The sequence below is a fragment of the Salvelinus fontinalis genome, chromosome 8 (genome assembly GCF_029448725.1).
Source record: "Salvelinus fontinalis isolate EN_2023a chromosome 8, ASM2944872v1, whole genome shotgun sequence".
NCBI lineage: Eukaryota > Metazoa > Chordata > Actinopteri > Salmoniformes > Salmonidae > Salvelinus > Salvelinus fontinalis.
This window is the reverse complement of record NC_074672.1, coordinates 24,894,723-24,913,165: the sequence shown is the minus strand read 5'-3', so window position 1 is coordinate 24,913,165 and position 18,443 is coordinate 24,894,723. Positions and strand designations below refer to the sequence as shown.

Here is an 18,443-nt window from a genome sequence, read left to right as displayed (position 1 = left end):
AGCATGAAGCAAACAAATCATGTGCTCAAAAACCTCAAATATTCCGTGGAAATACGCACCCGTTACATTAGTAGAAGTTACACAAGCAATGCAATCATTCCAACGTTTTAACGTGCTTTCTTCTGTTTGTTCGGTCGCTATATTACCCCTGCAGCAAATACACAGTACACTCTGTAATCCCTTTGTATGCGGGAAGTGAATAGGAAATAAAGCGCCCCCACCATTGGCCCGTGCTATTTGGAATGTGATCCAATGGCGGCGAGTATCTCAAACGGACTTCCTCTCTGATTGGTTGGACTGGCTGACTATTTTCACCTCCCACTCATTTCCAGTTTATTCTACCACATTATTTGAGAAATATAGTGGCAAAACAGAAGTGAAAGTCTATGTAAAAATACAGTTTTCCTTGATTTAGAGACAAATCATTGGAATGGGAAATGTTGAAATATGGATTTTCTCAACTTTTGAGCTATGGCCCTAGAGTTAGGGCCTCTAATGTTTTCATATCTTATCATTATATCAAAAAATGACATAAATGGTAAAGACAATGTTCATTGTATGTCAGACAAGCAGACATGCTGGCCCTTGAGAATTAGTCCAAGGCACCACTGGTCTTGCTAGATCAAGGCTATAATATGGACCACCTAATAATAACACTTAGAGGAGGAGTGCCCTGATCACATGGTGTTCTAACTCAAAGCAGCCAAGTGGCACTGTTGGACACTTCAGTATATGCTGAGTAACAGCCTCCTGGCCTCTTGAAAGTACTGTATATCACAGGAGGTTGGTGGCAAGTTTTGGGGAGGACAGGCTTGTGGTAATGGCTGGGGCAGTATAGGTGAAATGGTATCAAATACATGAAACATGGTTTCCATGTGTTTGATGCCATTCCATTTGCTCCGTTCCAGTCATTATTTTGAGCCATCCTCCCCTCAGAAGCCTCCACTGCTGTATATTATTCATGTTTGAATGTGGATGGGCCTTGCGCGTATACACCTGCCAGACATTACAAGTGCTCCTTTCTTCCCCCTAGCCCATGGGGAGAATGACAAAGCCCGGCCCCTCTCCCCTAATTATGGCTAAAGCTGTCGCGTTCCCCCAAGTGGCAGGGCAGAACAATGGACTTTGGGGCGTGACAGATTTAGTCTTCCGCTTGAGGGGAGTGCTGGAGTGGGGATGGCCATTGTGCCTGGGCTGCCTAGGCCTACAGACGGAGTGAGTCTGAGGGAGGGAGGGAGGGAGTGTGAACCCCTCTCTGCCATGTGGGTGGACCTTCACATTACTGTATCAAATTGAACAGCTTCAGGGCTTCTGGTCGTCCATAAGTCCAATGACTTTGAGATGCAACCTTATGTGAAATATAAAATATACAGTAATATCTACCTCCAGTGTGTGTGGTGTGGCTGCTGGGGTCTGATGGGTATTGCTCAGTAGTGATGACCTCAAGAGTACAAGGGGCTGTTGGCTGCTGTACGAGGGAAGTGAAACTGTTCTCCGTGACTACCTCAGATGTGGGCAGCTCTTTGCTGGCACTGTCCTGAACCAGCTGAGAGTCCGGGGCAGAAGCTGTTGGCTGGATTTGGAGGTTGACTGCAGCCAGCTTCCCTAGCTTAGCATTGGGCAGAGGGGCAGCCTGGGTCTGGCACATTGTGTGTAAGGATCTGGGAGCTGATAGTGGAGATAGTGGCCTGCTGGCTGGGAACAGGAGCATAAACAGGGGATTTGGACAACACAGGGACAGGGCCCTCTTGGGCTGGTGCTGGATAAACAGGGCCTGTAGCATCTGGGCTTGAGAGTGGCTGTAGGATGTGTACAGCACTAGGGCCTGGCCCCTCAGAGGAAGCTGCTGGGTCTGGTGATGCTGGAACAAACTGCTGCTGTTTATGCTGCTGCAGGATCTGGTATGTCTGGATTTATGTGTACTCTTTAAAAACAACACAAATCAACATTAGTCTTTGCTTTAAACTAAGAAATGTCAGGATTCTTTCACAAAATGAACTACAACCAGTCCTTGTACACAATTATAAGTTGAGCACATTGAGTTAGGATTTGGCCTCAAGTGTGTATTCCTATAAAGCCCCAGGTATATTGTACGATGGTTACCACAACAATAACTTCCCAAACAGACAGACACCCCAGGGCATGTTAAGTCTTGGCTTTAGTCGGTGAAGCCTGGACTGAGGCTTCCGCTCATAGAAACTGTTGTCTGTAGCTTGTGAGGTGTGGAAACACTTTGTTGCTTTTATGAATTTTGTTTGCTGCCTTTTGTTCTATGTTGCTCTGTCTTTATGCTATGTCTTGCTTGTCCTATGTTGCTCTGTGTAACGGCTGTCGTAGTCGTTCTCCTCCTCAGACGAGGAGGAGCATGGATCGGACCAAGATGCGGATTGGTAAGTATGCATTATTTAATGGAAAAACAACAAACACTACAAAATACAAAAACCAACAAACGTGACTAACCCGAAACAGTCCTGTGTGGCCCAAACACTGACACAGGAACAAACACCCACCAAACACAAGTGAAACCCTGGATGCCTTAGTATGATTCTCAATCAGGGACAACGATTGACAGCTGTCTCTGATTGAGAATCATACCAGGCCGAACACAAAATCCCAACATAGAAAATCAAACCTAGACCAATCCACCCAACTCACGCCCTGACCAACTAAAACAAATACATGACAAAGGAAAACAGGTCAGGAACGTGACACTCTGCTTGTGCTCACTGCTCAATGCTTGTCTATATTGTAATTGTTTTTAATAACCTGCCCAGGGACTGCGGTTGAAAATTAGCCGGCTGCCTGAAACCGTCACTTTTACTGAAATGTTGATTAATGTACACTGTCCCTGTAAAAATAAAATAAACTCAAACTCAAAGTGTTTATAAACCAAACAATAGAAGCCCTGAGGCCTAACACATTGTCATGGTCTATGGAACTTAACGAAAACAAACATCTGGGGATAAAGATTTAACTGCTTTTAATAAACTGATACTTCAGCTAGCAATATCCTTGTGTAGCCATCCAATGCCTTCTAACTACCCCCATCCTCGCATAGATTGCTGGGTAACGTAGTCTTCACATATGAACACATTTTCTCTCTAACTAAACATGTCACATATCAAATCTCACATTTGTTTACTCAACCTGCATAATATTTAATTTTCAATAACATACATTTCTTCCTTTTTCTTTTCAAAATCGCTCTCATCAATTAAGAGGAAATAAACATTTTTATTTTTCAACTAAACACATTCTGTCCAACAATACTCTATTGGGGCTCTATTTGTTTTCACATAAAGGAAAACATTCAGTCCAGGTGCTTTTTTATTTTTGAGCAATTCTCAATAAGCCTTTCTGGGGCTCAGACAGTCCTTTTTGGTTGTTCTGCTGAAGTGCATACTGAAACAGTTGGACAGTGGTCGTTGTCACACAGGGTTGTTCTGACTCTTTTCTCCATTGGTAAAGACACTTCAGCAGTATCCTCCTGATGATCCTCAGTCTCCTACGTGAATGGCTGAAGCCTTAGATCCACTCTGTTTCGTCTCAGTTGTGATCCATGCTCCGTTTGGATCTCATAGGATCGCAGTGCAACTTGTCTCTGCATGTGTCCTTGCTGCATTCAGGTTCCTGTAGTGATATCTCAGAGTCATACATGATCTCCAGGTTTCAGTTCAAAGAAATTTCTTGGACTGTTGTCATGTCGCTGTTTTTGTTTGTCTTTGTTTTTGTTTTTCACTTTGGGAGTGAAATGTGCCCCCCCCCCCCCCCCCCCACCTGTGAGTACCTCTGGGAGTTAGCATGTCCTCATGGATGGGTAGGTTGGTTCTGATGCAACGTCCCATCAACATTTGTCCGTTCTGCAGCTGTGCGCTGCGGTAGATCAGACTTTTTATTTTTACGATGGAAATTCTCCTTTCCATCGTGTGCCTTTTTCATCAGACCTTTGACAATTTTGACTGAACTCTCCGCTAAGCCGTTGGACCTTGGGTAGTTGGGGCTGGAGGTGTTGTGTTGGAATCCCCAGTCGTAAGCGAACGATCAGAATTAGGAACTTGAGAACTGCGGGCCATTGCATAATCCAGAATCACCAGGCTTTATTGGTGCCCTCGGATGCTCTTGGGTAGAGGTCCCACCAGGTCCATTGCGATCCTGCTGAAAGGGACTGAAATAATGGGTAGGAGAATTAAGGGGCTGATAAAGTGTGGTTTTAGAGACACCTGCTGGTACTCCAGGCAACTGCGGCAGTAATCTTCCACTGCTCTCTTCACACCTGGCCAGTAAAATCATGCCTTGATCTTGTCTAAGGTCTTCTCCACCCCTAGGTGAGGGCCAAGAAGGTGGGAGTGCGCCAACTGCAGGGCAGATTGTACAAAGGGACGGTGCACCAACTACAATGCCATACATTCGTCATTCTTCTTCATGACCTGATACAGCAATTTCTTGTTTTTTGAGAAATATGGGGCTAGGTGATCTGACTTACCCCCTCCATGGGCTTTCCATCCACTATGGCCACCTGCTGTAGAGCGCTGGCCAGGTTAGGATCCTCCAATTGGGCCGTGCCGAACCGGCCCGCTAGAGAGGTGGGCTCTGGCACCAACTCATGGTCCATCGGGAACATGTCTTCCAGACTCGCCACACCTTCCTCCAGTCTTGCTTCACCCGAGTCACCCTCCGAGAGGGGTTCTGTTGACGCCTGGGGGTAAACATCCGGGCATCCCTCATTCTGGCATCCCTCCCACCTCTCCGGCTTCCTCCTCCCTTCTGGTTCCCCACGTCTCCGGACATACTGGTCCACAGTTGGCGGAACATCAGGAAATCCCTCCCAATAAGGACCGGCACAGGCAGGTTCGGGGATGACTCCCACTGGCCCTGTGTGTTGTTCCTTAGTGGTCTGTAGATGGAGGAGTGTGGTAGGGTAGTCCTTGGTCTCACCGTGTATGCACGTGATGGCCACAGTGTCAGTCAGGTTTGATCAGGGTCACCATACTCCCGGAGTCCAAAAGTGCTGTGGTGTCCTTTCCGTTGGCTCTTACCGAGGTGACAGGGGAAGAACCACTCTCCTTAGCCCAGCATGCCATCAGCAAGCCGCAGAGACTCCCGGTGGCTACCTCAGTGGCTAAGGCATCGGGACATCGCGGTTTGGACAGTTCCAGGTGCTGTGTCCCGGCTCGCTACACTTGTAGTTCTTCCTCTTGTCCAGGTTCAGGAAGGGGCGTCGTCTCGGGGAGCTGGCTGTTGTTGGGGGTCCCGGCATGGTCTTTGGCCGGGGTCCCGCCGTTGTCCTCCGCACTTTTCCGCTCCATTGGGCGAGTGGAGGGTTCAGCCTTCCGTGGTTGTCCGCTGCGCAGGACCTCCAAAGCCACCTGTTGACCTTCCACCAGTTCCACCAGCTGATCTGCGCTCTGCGGGTTAGCTTGCTAACTTTTTAGCTTTGAACTGGATAGAGCATAGAAATGTATCTATGACCACTTTCTCAATGGGGGTGAGCGTCAGTGGTTCAGCAGTTAGCCAGCTCTTGGCCAGCCTAATTAGGGTGTAACCATACCGGCTCAGGATTTCCTTTTTCCCCTCGTAATGCATCACCTGGTCAGCCGTCAGATCCTGATAGGTCTTCTGTGCTGCGCCTGACAGGAAGGGTGCTAGCAGGCTGGCCCATTGCTCATGGGGCTATTTCTCCGTAGCCGCCATCCTCTCAAAGGCTTGGAGGTAAGCTTCGATGTCGTCAGCCTCTGCCAGCTTCAGTATAAACCTACTGGGTTTGGGACAAGAGACTACTGCGCCTGCAGCCATGCCAGCCTGGGCGGCTGTCAGCTGGCTGAGTTCAGCTCACAGGAGAGCGGTCTGCTGATGCTGTTCCTCCAGCAGCTACCAATGCATAGCCTGCTGCGCTAGGTTCACCTCCACCAGCTGTTTCACCAATGCTTCCATTGTGTTCCGTATCTGTTTAGTTATTGAGCTTGGTATGCCCGCATTCTCCACCACATGTAACAGGCTCAAGGGGGGTGGGGTTTCCACATTACCAAGTTCAATAACCAAAAATGCACACAAAGCACAACTAGAATACAAATAGGCAATTTATTAGGGAGATTTGCACACTGTAGGAAGGGGGGGAATTCAGCAACCAGTCCATAGTCTGTTGTCGTTGTCCGTTCCATTCTCCAGGGGTAATCCTAAAACTCGGATCCTCAGCCAAACCAGTTCGGTATACAGTGGGGGGGTAATTACACGGGTAATTACACAGCTAATTCTCTCTTCTCACACTCTCCATAACACTCTGAATCCTCTCCCAATAAGTGCAGCCCGCTTACTCTTTTATCCCCAAGCACTCCATGACTTAATGATGCACAGGCTTGCCTCGTTGGGTCAGGAAGTCCATATAAGGCACGAGGGTGGAGCCAGCGGGTTGCAAGATATCTCCCTTCAATCACCACTCCCTTCATCTCTCCCTGCCATATATTTAAAATCAAATACTTTTACTCAAGTAGAATTTTACTGGGTGACTTTCAACTTTTACTTGACGATTGGGTACTTTTTCCACCACTGATCGGCTGTAGCTGAGATTCTAACGTTAGCTAAATCCAACTCTTTGTTTTCGAATCCTCTTCTCTATATTCTGTTTGAATATAGAACATCAAAAAATAGTGATGCACCGATATGACATTTTTGGCCGATACCGATATCCGATATTTTTCTTGCCAAAAAAAAACAAAAACCTAATACCGATAACCGATATAAATTTTTTTTTGCATCCTTATAAGCATTCTATTACAGTTAAATAGTTAACACACTGTCATGACGTGCCCTGGGGGGAGGATCATAGCCCCCCCCCCTCTCTCTCTCGCTCCACAGTTTTATGACTTTACGACAGGTCATAAATACCTGGTAGAAACTGGCATGCAGCATTGAGAGAGTCTAAGAGAACAAAGACCCTCTCTTGGCCAAACTCCTAAACCCCAAAATGGGAGAATTAAACAATATTTCTACTTTTGAGAATGGTCCGTGAACACATAGGGGACAGTTATGACGAGTGTGTTTCATTTGGTGATCTCATGAAGGACAGGAAACACACATAACTGCATCTCTTCAAGTGTACATTTCCCAGCTGTTAGGTTTACATCTAAATTTTGTGAAACATATGTGATTAAACATGAAGCTATTTGTGAAAAGATGTAGTGTGATGTTAACGTTCTAAATGAGAGTATGGGGTTTCATATACGGTTAACCAAATCAATGGCCATGCCCACGTGAGCGTAGACATCAGGTTGAGAGCTTCAAATTCCTTGGTGTCCACAACAACAAACTAGAATTGTCCAAACACACCAAGACAGTCGTGAAGATGGCATGACAAAGCCTATTCCCCCTCAGGAAACTAAAAATTGTCAAAGACCTCACTCACCCCAGTCGTAGACTGTTCTCTCTACTACCGCATGGCAAGCGGTACCGGAGTGCCAAGTCTAGGACAAAAAAGCTTCTCAACAGTTTTTACCCCCAAGCCATAAGACTCCTGAACAGGTAACCAAATGGTTACCCGGGACTATTTGCATTGTGTGCCCCCCCCAACCACTCTTTTATGCTACTGCTACTCTCTGTTTATCTTATATGCAGTCACTAACTATACATTAATGCACATACTACCTCAATTGGTCCAACCAACCAGTGCTCCCGCACATTGGCTAACCGGGCTATCTGCATTGTGTCCCACCACCCGCCAACCCCTCTTTTTACGCTACTGCTACTCTCTGTTCATCATATATGCATAGTCACTTTAACCCAGTCCTTCTCAAATAGTGGGGCGCGCCCCCCTGGGGGGGCTCGGAGCGATGCCAGGGGGGGCGCGTGTGACCCCGGGGAACATGCTTTTTTTTTGCCGCATGACCCCGGGGAACATGCTTTTGTTTTGACGGAGTAGGTTTTTTTTGCACCGAACAAGAGCACACAGCAGAGCAGGAGATATGAAGTGCAGATAACAAACCCTTAAGAGACACCATGGAAAAATATTTAACAGGGATGAAAAGAAAGGCGGAGAGACGGAGATAATGAGACAAACGTAAGTCTCCCGAAAGCTAAGACGATGAAATATGACGACGCGTACATAGCGCTTGGCTTCTCTGTGACTACGGTGGGAGACGAGGAAAGACCGGTATGTTTACTGTGTCTAAAAATGTTGGCAGCGAACAGCATGAAGCCAAATAAATTAAGGCGTCACTTAAAGACATTACACCCCAATCACGCTGATAAGTCATTAAGGCATTTAAGGCATTTAAACAATGCCACCTAATATAATGTTTACATACCCTACATTACACATCTCTTATGTATATGTATATACCGTACTCTATACCATGTACTGCACCATTGCCTATGCCGTTCTGTACCATCACTCATTCATATATCTCTATGTACATATTCTTTATCCCTTTACACTTGCGTGTATAAGGTAGTAGTTGCGGAATTGTTAGGTTAGATTACTTGTTGTTATTACTGCATTGTCGGAAGTAGAAGCACAAGCATTTCGCTACACTCGCATTAACATCTGCTAACCATGTGTATGTGACTAATACAATTTGATTTGATTTGATTTGAAGTCGCTTGAGTTTTTTCAGCGAAAACGTGCCGAATATTGCCAACAATCGTCCCGCTTTGTGAATGCTACTTCAGTAAACCAGCGAGCACTGTTAGCATCATATAAGGTGGCTTACCAAATTGCTCAGTGCAAAAAACCACACTCCATAGCAGAGGAGCTGATACTGCCTGCCGCATTAGACATGGTCTCTGTCATGCTGGATGACGCAAGTGCTGCAAAAAGAAAAACTATCCCTCTGTCCAATGACACCGTCGCCAGACGTATAAATGACATTGCTAACGATCTTAAAGAACAGCTGGTAGATAAACTCAAAGACAAACGTTTTGCCTTACAGTTATATGAAGCAACTGACAGCAACAAAGACTGTTTGTTTATCGCTTATGTACGTTTTGACATGACAAACTCCCTGTGTGAGGATCTACTTTTTTGTAAATATGTCAGAGACAGAGCCACAGCTGAAGAGCTATTCAAAATGCTGGGCTGCTTCCTGACTGAGAATGGGCTAAAGTGGGAGAACTGCATTGGTGTTTGCAGTGATGGTGCACAGACCATGGCAGGGATGAGAAAAGGACTTTGGGCACTCATCAAGAAGGCCTCACCTAATGCTGAGTGGACACACTGTGTTATACACAGAGAAGCAATGGCATCAAGGAACCTTTCCTCTGAATTAAGTGAGGTTATGACTGACATTGTAGGTGTAGTCAATTTTATAAAGACCAGACCACTAAAAACAAGAGTCTTCTCTGCTATCTGTGAGGAGATGGGAGCTGAACATCAAGCTGTGCTGTTTCACAGTGAAGCAAGGTGGCTGTCACGAGGAAAAGTCTTGTCCAGAGTTTTTGAGCTCAGAGAGCAGATGAGAATGTTTTCGGAGCAGGAGCACAAGTATGACCTCACAGAAAAATGTAGTGATGAGAACTTCCTGGCAAAACTGGCCTACCTGTGTGACATATTTGGAAAGCTAAATGAACTAAATCTACAGCTTCAAGGGAAAGATAAACACCTCCCTCAGGTCACAGACAAGATCAGCTCTTTCACTCGAAAGCTTGCAATGTGGGGCAGGCGACTTGAAGGAAATACTGATTCATTCGAGAACCTGCATGAATTTGTTGACACTACTGACTATGATGCCACCTCAGTGATTCCATATATTAAGGAGCATATGTCATCACTGATGGGATTCTTTAAAAAGTAGTTCCCTGAAAACAGTTCCCAATATGACTGGGTGAGAGATCCTTTCAATGCACCAGCTCCAACTGGTTTCAGCTCTGCAGAGGAGGACCAGTTCATTGATATGACGTCTGACTCCACATTGAGACTGAGGTTCACATCACAGACACTGAGTAAATTCTGGCTGAGTGTAGAGGCAGTATCCACTCTTAGGGCAGAGGGCCATGGGCATTCTTCCTTTTGCAACATCTTATCTTTGTGAGACTGGCTTCTCTGCTGTTGCTGCATTGAAGACCAAGTACAGGTCCCAGCTAAACATTGAGCAGGAGCTGAGAGTTGCAGTATCATGCTTCAAACCCCGCTTCGAAAAGCTGTGCTCTGCAAAACGTGCTCATTGTAGCCATTAATCCTGACTTCCTCATTTTGATTTAAAAAAATCAGCACAAATTGTTTTATTCATTTTTGTTTTATAGGTCAAAGTGTTTCATATATTGTGCTCCTGAGTTTATGTTGCTGATCAATTTGAATTTATTATTATTTATTGATTATATTTTATTTTTCAGTATCAAATGGTCAAAAAATGTTTACAGTTTAAATAAGGCTTGAATTTTTTTTTACATTTCAGGCAAATTGATGCTCTTTAAGTCTTTTCTGTTACAGACTAAAAAACAATGTTAATAAAGTTATTCTTTGTTGTAAGTTGATCTATATTTCTTTATTTTTTATTATTTTTGTTTTCTTTAATGTTAATAAGGATACAATGTTATGCAGAGGTACTTATAACAATTTTATAGACAAATTATACTATTTACAGTCGCGGCAGAGTTGGGAGGCGCGAAATGTTTACTTCTTCCTATGGGGGGCGTAACAGAAAATAATTGAGAAGCACTGCTTTAACCATACCTACATGTACATACTACCTCAATAAGCCTGACTAACCGGTGACTGTATAAAGCATGCTACTCTTATTTTCAAATGTCTTTTTACTGTTGTTTTATTTCTTTACTTACCTACACACACACCTTTTTTTTCGCACTATTGGTTAGAGCCTGTAAATAAGCATTTCACTGTAAGGTTGTATTCGGCGCAAGTGACAAATAAACTTTGATTTGATTTGATTACGGAGGCGTCATGGAACCGGCCTTTTCTACTGAAGTGTATAAAACCCACTCCTGATGAAATTCACATTAGACTAGAAAACATGTAGCTGAAGCTACGTGTGAAATGGTTTAAAACTACAAGATCGGAGACCATACAGCTGTAGTTTGGAATGGATAAACTCTAAGACTATCGATCGCTACAGAATAAGAGCAAATCTTAGACGTAAATTACTAGTCTGCAGCTAGAAATTACGTAAATCTGGAACAAGAATACCGACAACCGCCGAAGCATCTATCTATTGGAACATTTCCGATTGGTACTCTGAAGCATCCATTCCAACCACCTACAACCACGAAAGCTATTGTGACTTTGTAAAGGCAGTCAATGTTGTTCTCCCCCTTAGACGAGAAGGAGCATGGATAGGACCAAGATGCGGATTGAGGGAAATAAGCCATCTTTTAATGACAACAGCAAACAAGACACTACAAAACAACAAATGTGACTAACCTTCAACCGTCCTGTGAGGACACAGGAACAAACACCCACAAAACCCCAGTGAAACCCTGGCTGCCTTAGTATGACTCTCAATTAGAGACAAACGATACACACCGGTCTCTAATTGAGAATCACACCAGGCCGAACACAAAACCCAACCTAGAAATACAAAACATAGACTGCCCACCCAAAACACACGCCCTGACCATAAACACATACCAAAACAACATAAAACAGGTCAGGACCGTTACAGAACCCCCCCCCTCAAGGTGCGAACGCCGGGCGCACCAGCACAAAGTCCAGGGGAGGGTCTGGGTGGGCAGTTGACCACGGTGGTGGCTCAGGCTCTGGACGCTGTCCCCACACCACCATAGTCACTCCCCGCTTCTGTCTTCCCCTCCCAATGACCACCCTAAAACTAACATCCCCTAAATGAGCGGCCAGCACCGGGACAAGGGGCAGCACCGGGACAAGGGGCAGCACCGGGACAAGGGGCAGCACCGGGATAAGGACCAGTACCGGGACAAGGGGCAGCACCGGGACAAGGGGCGGCAGGTCCTGGCTGAGGGACTCCGGCAGGTCCTGGCTGAGGGACTCCGGCAGGTCCTGGCTGAGGGACTCCGGCAGGTCCTGGCTGAGGGACTCCGGCAGGTCCTGGCTGAGGGACTCCGGCAGGTCCTGGCTGAGGGACTCCGGCAGGTCCTGGCTGAGGGACTCCGGCAGGTCCTGGCTGAGGGACTCCGGCAGGTCCTGGCTGAGGGACTCCGGCAGGTCCTGGCTGAGGGACTCCGGCAGGTCCTGGCTGAGGGACTCCGGCAGGTCCTGGTTTAGGGACTCCGGCAGGTCCTGGCTGGACGGCTCCGGCAGGTCCTGGCTGGACGGCTCTGGCAGGTCCTGGCTGGACGGCTCTGGCAGGTCCTGGCTGGACGGCTCTGGCAGGTCCTGGCTGGACGGCTCTGGCAGGTCCTGGCTGGACGGCTCTGGCAGGTCCTGGCTGGACGGCTCTGGCAGGTCATGGCAGGACGGCTCTGGCAGGTCATGGCAGGACGGCTCTGGCAGGTCATGGCAGGACGGCTCTGGCAGGTCATGGCAGGACGGCTCTGGCGCTAGGCAGACGGCAGACTCTGGCCGGCTGAGACGCACTATAGGCCTGGTGCGTGGTACCGGAACTGGAGGTACCGGGCTGAGGGCACGCACCTCAGGGCGAGTGCGGGGAACAGGAACTGGGCACACTGGACTCTCGTGGCGCACTCTAGGCCTGGTGCGTGGTACCGGAACTGGAGGTACCGGGCTGGAGACACGCACCATAGGGAGAGTGCGTGGAAGAGGAACAGGGCTCTGGAGATGCACTGGAAGCCTGGTGCGTGGTGTAGGCACTGGTGGTACTGAGCTGGGGTGGGAAGGTGGCGCCGGATATACCGGACCGTGAAGGAGGACACGTGCTCTTGAGCACCGAGCCTCCCCAACCTTACCAGGTTGAATGGTCCCCGTAGCCCTGCCAGTGCGGCGAGGTGGAATAGCCCGCACTGGGCTCTGCAGGCGAACCGGAGACACCACCTGTAAGGCTGGTGCCATGTACGCCGGCCCGAGGAGACGTACTGGAGACCAGATACGTTGGGCCGGCTTCATGGCACTCGGCTCGATGCCCAACCTAGCCCTCCCAGTGCGGCAAGGTGGAATAGCCCGCACTGGGCTAAGCACGCGTACTGGGGACACCGTGCGCTTTACCGCATAACACGGTGTCTGACCAGTACGACGCCCTCTTACTCCACGGCAAGCCCGGGGAGTTGGCTCAGGTATCCAACCCGGCTTCGCCACACTCCCCTTTAGCCCCCCCCCCCAAGAAATTTTTGGGTGAGCCTCTCGGGCTTCCAGCCTCTCCTATGTGCTGCCTCCTCATACCAGCGCTCCTGGGCTGTGGCTGCCTTCCTCTCCTCCCGAGAGCGGCGATTCTCTCCAACCCTTCCCCAGGGTCCCTTTCCGTCCATGATCTCCCAAGACCATTCCTCCTGTGTCCAGTGCTTTAGTTCCTTTTCTCTCTCCTCAATCCGCTTGGTCCTGTTATGTTGTGGGTGTTTCTGTAAAGGCAGTCAATGTTGTTCTCCCCCTTAGACGAGAAGGAGCATGGATAGGACCAAGATGCGGATTGAGGGAAATAAGCCATCTTTTAATGACAACAGCAAACAAGACACTACAAAACTACAAAACAACAAATGTGACTAACCTTCAACCGTCCTGTGAGGACACAGGAACAAACACCCACAAAACCCCAGTGAAACCCTGGCTGCCTTAGTATGACTCTCAATTAGAGACAAACGATACACACCTGTCTCTAATTGAGAATCACACCAGGCCGAACACAAAACCCAACCTAGAAATACAAAACATAGACTGCCCACCCAAAACACACGCCCTGACCATAAACACATACCAAAACAACATAAAACAGGTCAGGACCGTTACAGACTTCTGGGAAAGTTAACCAGAGACTCTGATGAACCCTACAGGATGATCGAGGATTCCAACAGAGAAGACAACAACGAGATACAAGCGTAAATATAGATACATTGCAATTATTCTCGAATGAGCGGCCGTTCATGTGCAAAGGATTAGCATTTCAATTAATATAATTAGAGACTGTGTGCAATGAATCCATTTGTTTTTTTCCGCTCTTTCTCAGTCCCCACCCCTTTCCTTTGACTAGCAAAGCCGTCATATCAGCTTAACCCACTAGGGACTTTTCTATCATTGTTCGTAACCAATACCTACTGTGTGTTTGTTATGTAATTCTGTGTGATTATTTAGTTAGTTAGTAAATAAATAATTAAGCCAATTTGTATATTGCTGATTCATTATGGAAACTAAGGTTTGTGCAGATAACCATGAATTTTCTGACGTTTGGAATGAGACTAATAGGGTAACGATTCAGAATTCATTAATAGAAGACTAATTGATCAGATATTAAAATATCTGAAGAGTTACACTCGGAAAATTATAACTTTGTAATCAACATTTTCCGTGGTGCCCCGACTTCCTAGTTAATGTTTAAATGATTAGTTTAATCACGTAATAATTAAACCTAGAGAACTGATTTGATATACAGTTGAAGTCGGAAGTTTACATACACCTTAGCCAAATACATTTAAACTCAGTTTCACAATTCCTGACATTTAATCCTAATAAAAATTCCCTGTCTTAGGTCAGTTAGGATCACCACTCACATAATTGAATAGATCATACTAAACGAAGTTGGAATGTTGTTATATAAAAATCAACAAAAGGCAATCATTTGTTAATTTGACAAAAATCTGTTGAAATCACACTGGATGTATTATACTTTAGAATTGCATTGGGGGCATACTTATTTCACTGTACAGCCTTACCTATGGATTTTAGATCAATGACATAGGGTATCAGTCTACTCAGTGACACCCATAGATCATTAGCATCGTTGCTCTTATTGTGGGACTCTGAAACAACTGAATTGAGCCACATTTATTGTCAACCTACTCTGTATATTGAACAGTATTCCAGAGGAAAAACAATACTACGTGGATGTTTTGAAGCCTGATAACTCTGAGGAGGACGTTGGGAAAAAAATATCTTGGGTTTTGAGTAGACTGTTACCCCATTTCATTGTTTCCCAATCCTTAGGTAAAGCTGTACAGTGCAATATGAATGTCAATACACACAATAGGCTGACTGGGGAGGTGATTTCACACAGTCACAGTCCCGCGATAAGAGCTACAACGCTAATATTTGCGTAAACTCTTCACAGTTGTGTTCTGTGGGTGTCACCGAGTATACTGATACCCCATTTCATTGCTTCACATTCCAACTTGTTTAACATTATCTAGTCTAAATATGGCATGATTCCACCAATTGTAACCTTCTGCATCACTTTCAAAGAGGTACTTTTATTTTGAAGGCAAACCGCAATTCCACTATTGTGCCTAATCCTTATTGTGGCTAGCTTCACAACACATAACCCGGTCAGGTCACTCCTCACTAGCCAGATGAAGCTAGCTGGCTGCTTATAACGTTAGCTTTGGACAACAGGGTTAAGTAGCTGCCTAGCTATTTATTTTTCATGAACTAAAGTTACATTTCAATTGGCAAACAACAAGTGGCTACCTAGCTAATACTTACTCAAAAGGATCCCTAAATCATTGCTAAGATTAGTGAAAATGACTGCAGTTTCTACTGGTCATTGTTTTCAGATTGGTTGTATTGGTGCTAGCTAGATACCAAGCTAAAGCTAGCTAGCTACCCCAGAAGTTGTGGTCAAACAAATAATGCTTCATTACCAACGCGGTATTGTAAACACATTGTTTGTGGCCGGCGTTTGCTTGTTTGCAGACTTTTTTGTACAGCTTTGACAGTGCTACTGACAGTAGTGGTGGGGCTTGGTCTGCACGTGCAAATTCAAAACACCCAACAATCTATCATATAACTGTTATTTGATGTGTCAAATTAAAAGTGAATTTAACACGTCAAATAGTGTTATTTTCAAATAGTGTTATTTGACATGTATCTTTTTTGATACACAAAGACCCAAATGGCGTTCCATAGTATGTCGTGAAGCTAATAGCAGTGAGCTATTACTGTAACTCCGGTAGGGCAAAATCTGAACAATAGCGCACTTGGTATCTAGTGTGTACCGGTGCTTAACCAGTCACGAAAGCCATCACCCACGACAGAACGGTTGATTGTCAAGGGCAATGAATTCCATTATCTTGGCATTAATGGATTTTGTCTTTGTTGTCTCACTGAAATGTTCTTACTCTTTCAAATGACTGCTCGACTTGTTGACTGCTCGATCCAGTACAGCAGACATTGTGGGCTAGGTTAGGAATACTGTGTTGCAGGTGCAGCGCAAAATTTTACGTGGCGTCATAATGTCATGTACCTACGTTATATATGTATGCATGTCAGCTTTGACATCGGTTTTTCACAACGGCGTTAAACTAGACATCGGCCGATACCGTTGTTGTCATTTTTAGCTAATATCGTCCGATTCCGATATGTTCACCAATATATCGTGCATCCCTATAAAAAAATGCTCCATGGTCGAATTCGTATTGATAAGAAGAACCACTTGAAGCCATTGCGTCTGGTCAGTTCTTTCAGTTTTGCCCAAACGATTTTGTTGTTAGTGTCCGCCTCCTTTTCAAAAAGGCCCGCCTTGGGGAAGGGATGGGGGCCAGACCACGAAGCACCGCCCAACAAGTTGTAGGCTTTCAGAGACTGGGGGAAAAATGGTCTGCTTGTATATTTAGCAATGAATCAGAATATCGCTGAAAGACGTCCAATGGCTCTATCGAACAAGGACAATCATATCTACATGCACAAAAAAGTATAGTGCAATTAGTATAACATAGAGCCTTCGCGAAATGCCATAAAGCAGGACTACATTTATTTTTAGATCTCATCCCCATCAATACACCCGAAGCCATCATCAGTGCACGAAGCCCAGACATACCTTCCTCTTGGGCAATTATGTGTGTAACACATTTCACTGTCCTACAAATAAATGCCCCAGACATGAAACAAGGCCAGATTCCCCCAGAGGGAAATTCCCCTTTAAGTTCGTAACATATCGTACGAATTGGATTCATAATGTATCATACGAATTGTAGCATATCATACGTAATGGATAACAAAGTACATAATTTTACAATTTTTGTGGACCATTTTTTCCTTGTGAGCACCACTTTCAAAACAACTGGCTGAAATTATCCAAAAGTTTGAGAGTACACCTTTAAGTGACAAAAGCACACCTTCAGACCAATATTCACATACCACTGTCTAGCTGCGGGCAGGCTGTTTTGCATCCAATTCAATATTGCGACTTTGGGTCCAGACCGCAGTCTACTTTTGGTTTTAAACATATCAATAAATAATAGAATCCAGCACACAATGTTCTGTACATGAACCAATTGAGCCTGTCAAAATAACCCACCAAATGCAACTAAATCAAAAGGAAATACCACCAAACGATTTTTAGCAAAACAGTAGCGCAACTATCGTGGCATGCATTTTTATCGAAAACAGAGGATCCTGCCTCTGATCTATTGATTTTGGTCGCTGAGATGGGGGGGGTTCCTGTGCGCACATGGTGGCAGAGAGGAAGATGTGCTGCGCTGAGTGGCGTGCACTCCCATCTGGGAGTAGCTGATTAGGAGTACCTTAGCTCGGTTGTGGAGACCCATGGGTCAGGCCTCCGCTGCAAGCTTGTCCTCCTCACCTTTGGCTTCAATACGGAAACAGTCTGGTTCTGCTTAGAGCTTCTTAAAGCTATACTGCTGCAGGAAGGAGGTGATTGTGTAAGACAGTGTTTGGGAGATCCCCTTTATCCCAACTTCTAATTAGATCCTCATGAGGAAAAAATTGAGCGGAGAGGTTCAGCACAGAACTGTCAACATTTCTAAAGAATTCTATCAATACCAAGATTGAAGGATGGAATTGGATCACTGTCTGCACATAGTGTTGCATACTGCACACAGGCAGTAGAGGTTGAATGTTGATGTTGATGGACTATTGGAAATCTAGTTATAGTCAAGGAACTCTTCATATTAAAATTATGCTGAGTGTACTGCTGCTGCTGCTGTGTTTTGAAGCTGTTATTACTCTTGCCATTAAGATACTTTTAAGACTCATCTCTGCCATGTTTGCTCAGTATAGGAGCTGTTACTGGGGTCTGGCTGAGGCTTTCTGTCTGATTAGGCCATTTCCCCTTTAAGTCCTGTAATAATAACCCATTTCCTCTGTTAGTGGGTTCACATGGATAGGGCTGTCTGTCTAATGAAGGGCTGGCCTACATTTACAGAAAAGCCTTTGGATAGGTCTGACAGACAGCCCTGTGACTCCCTGGTGATGTGGTTAGGAAATACTGTAGAACTCAAAAGGCCTTATAGTGGAGACGAGGTTATGAAAGTGCCTTTTGACAAAATGATGAAAGAACACGTCTTTAGACTTGCCCTAACTGGGTGTGAAATTCGATGTCTATATCACAAAAGTAAAAAATCAACAGCAGAATGATTCTCTTTTGAATGTGGACACTCATGTTGCTTAACACTTCTCCAAATAT

At 45.6% G+C, this 18,443-nt stretch overlaps 1 pseudogene; it reads right to left on the bottom strand.

The window, feature by feature from the left end:
* LOC129861447 (polyhomeotic-like protein 2) overlaps window positions 1-18,443 on the bottom strand; it is a 37,741-nt pseudogene that overhangs the window by 7,593 nt on the left and 11,705 nt on the right.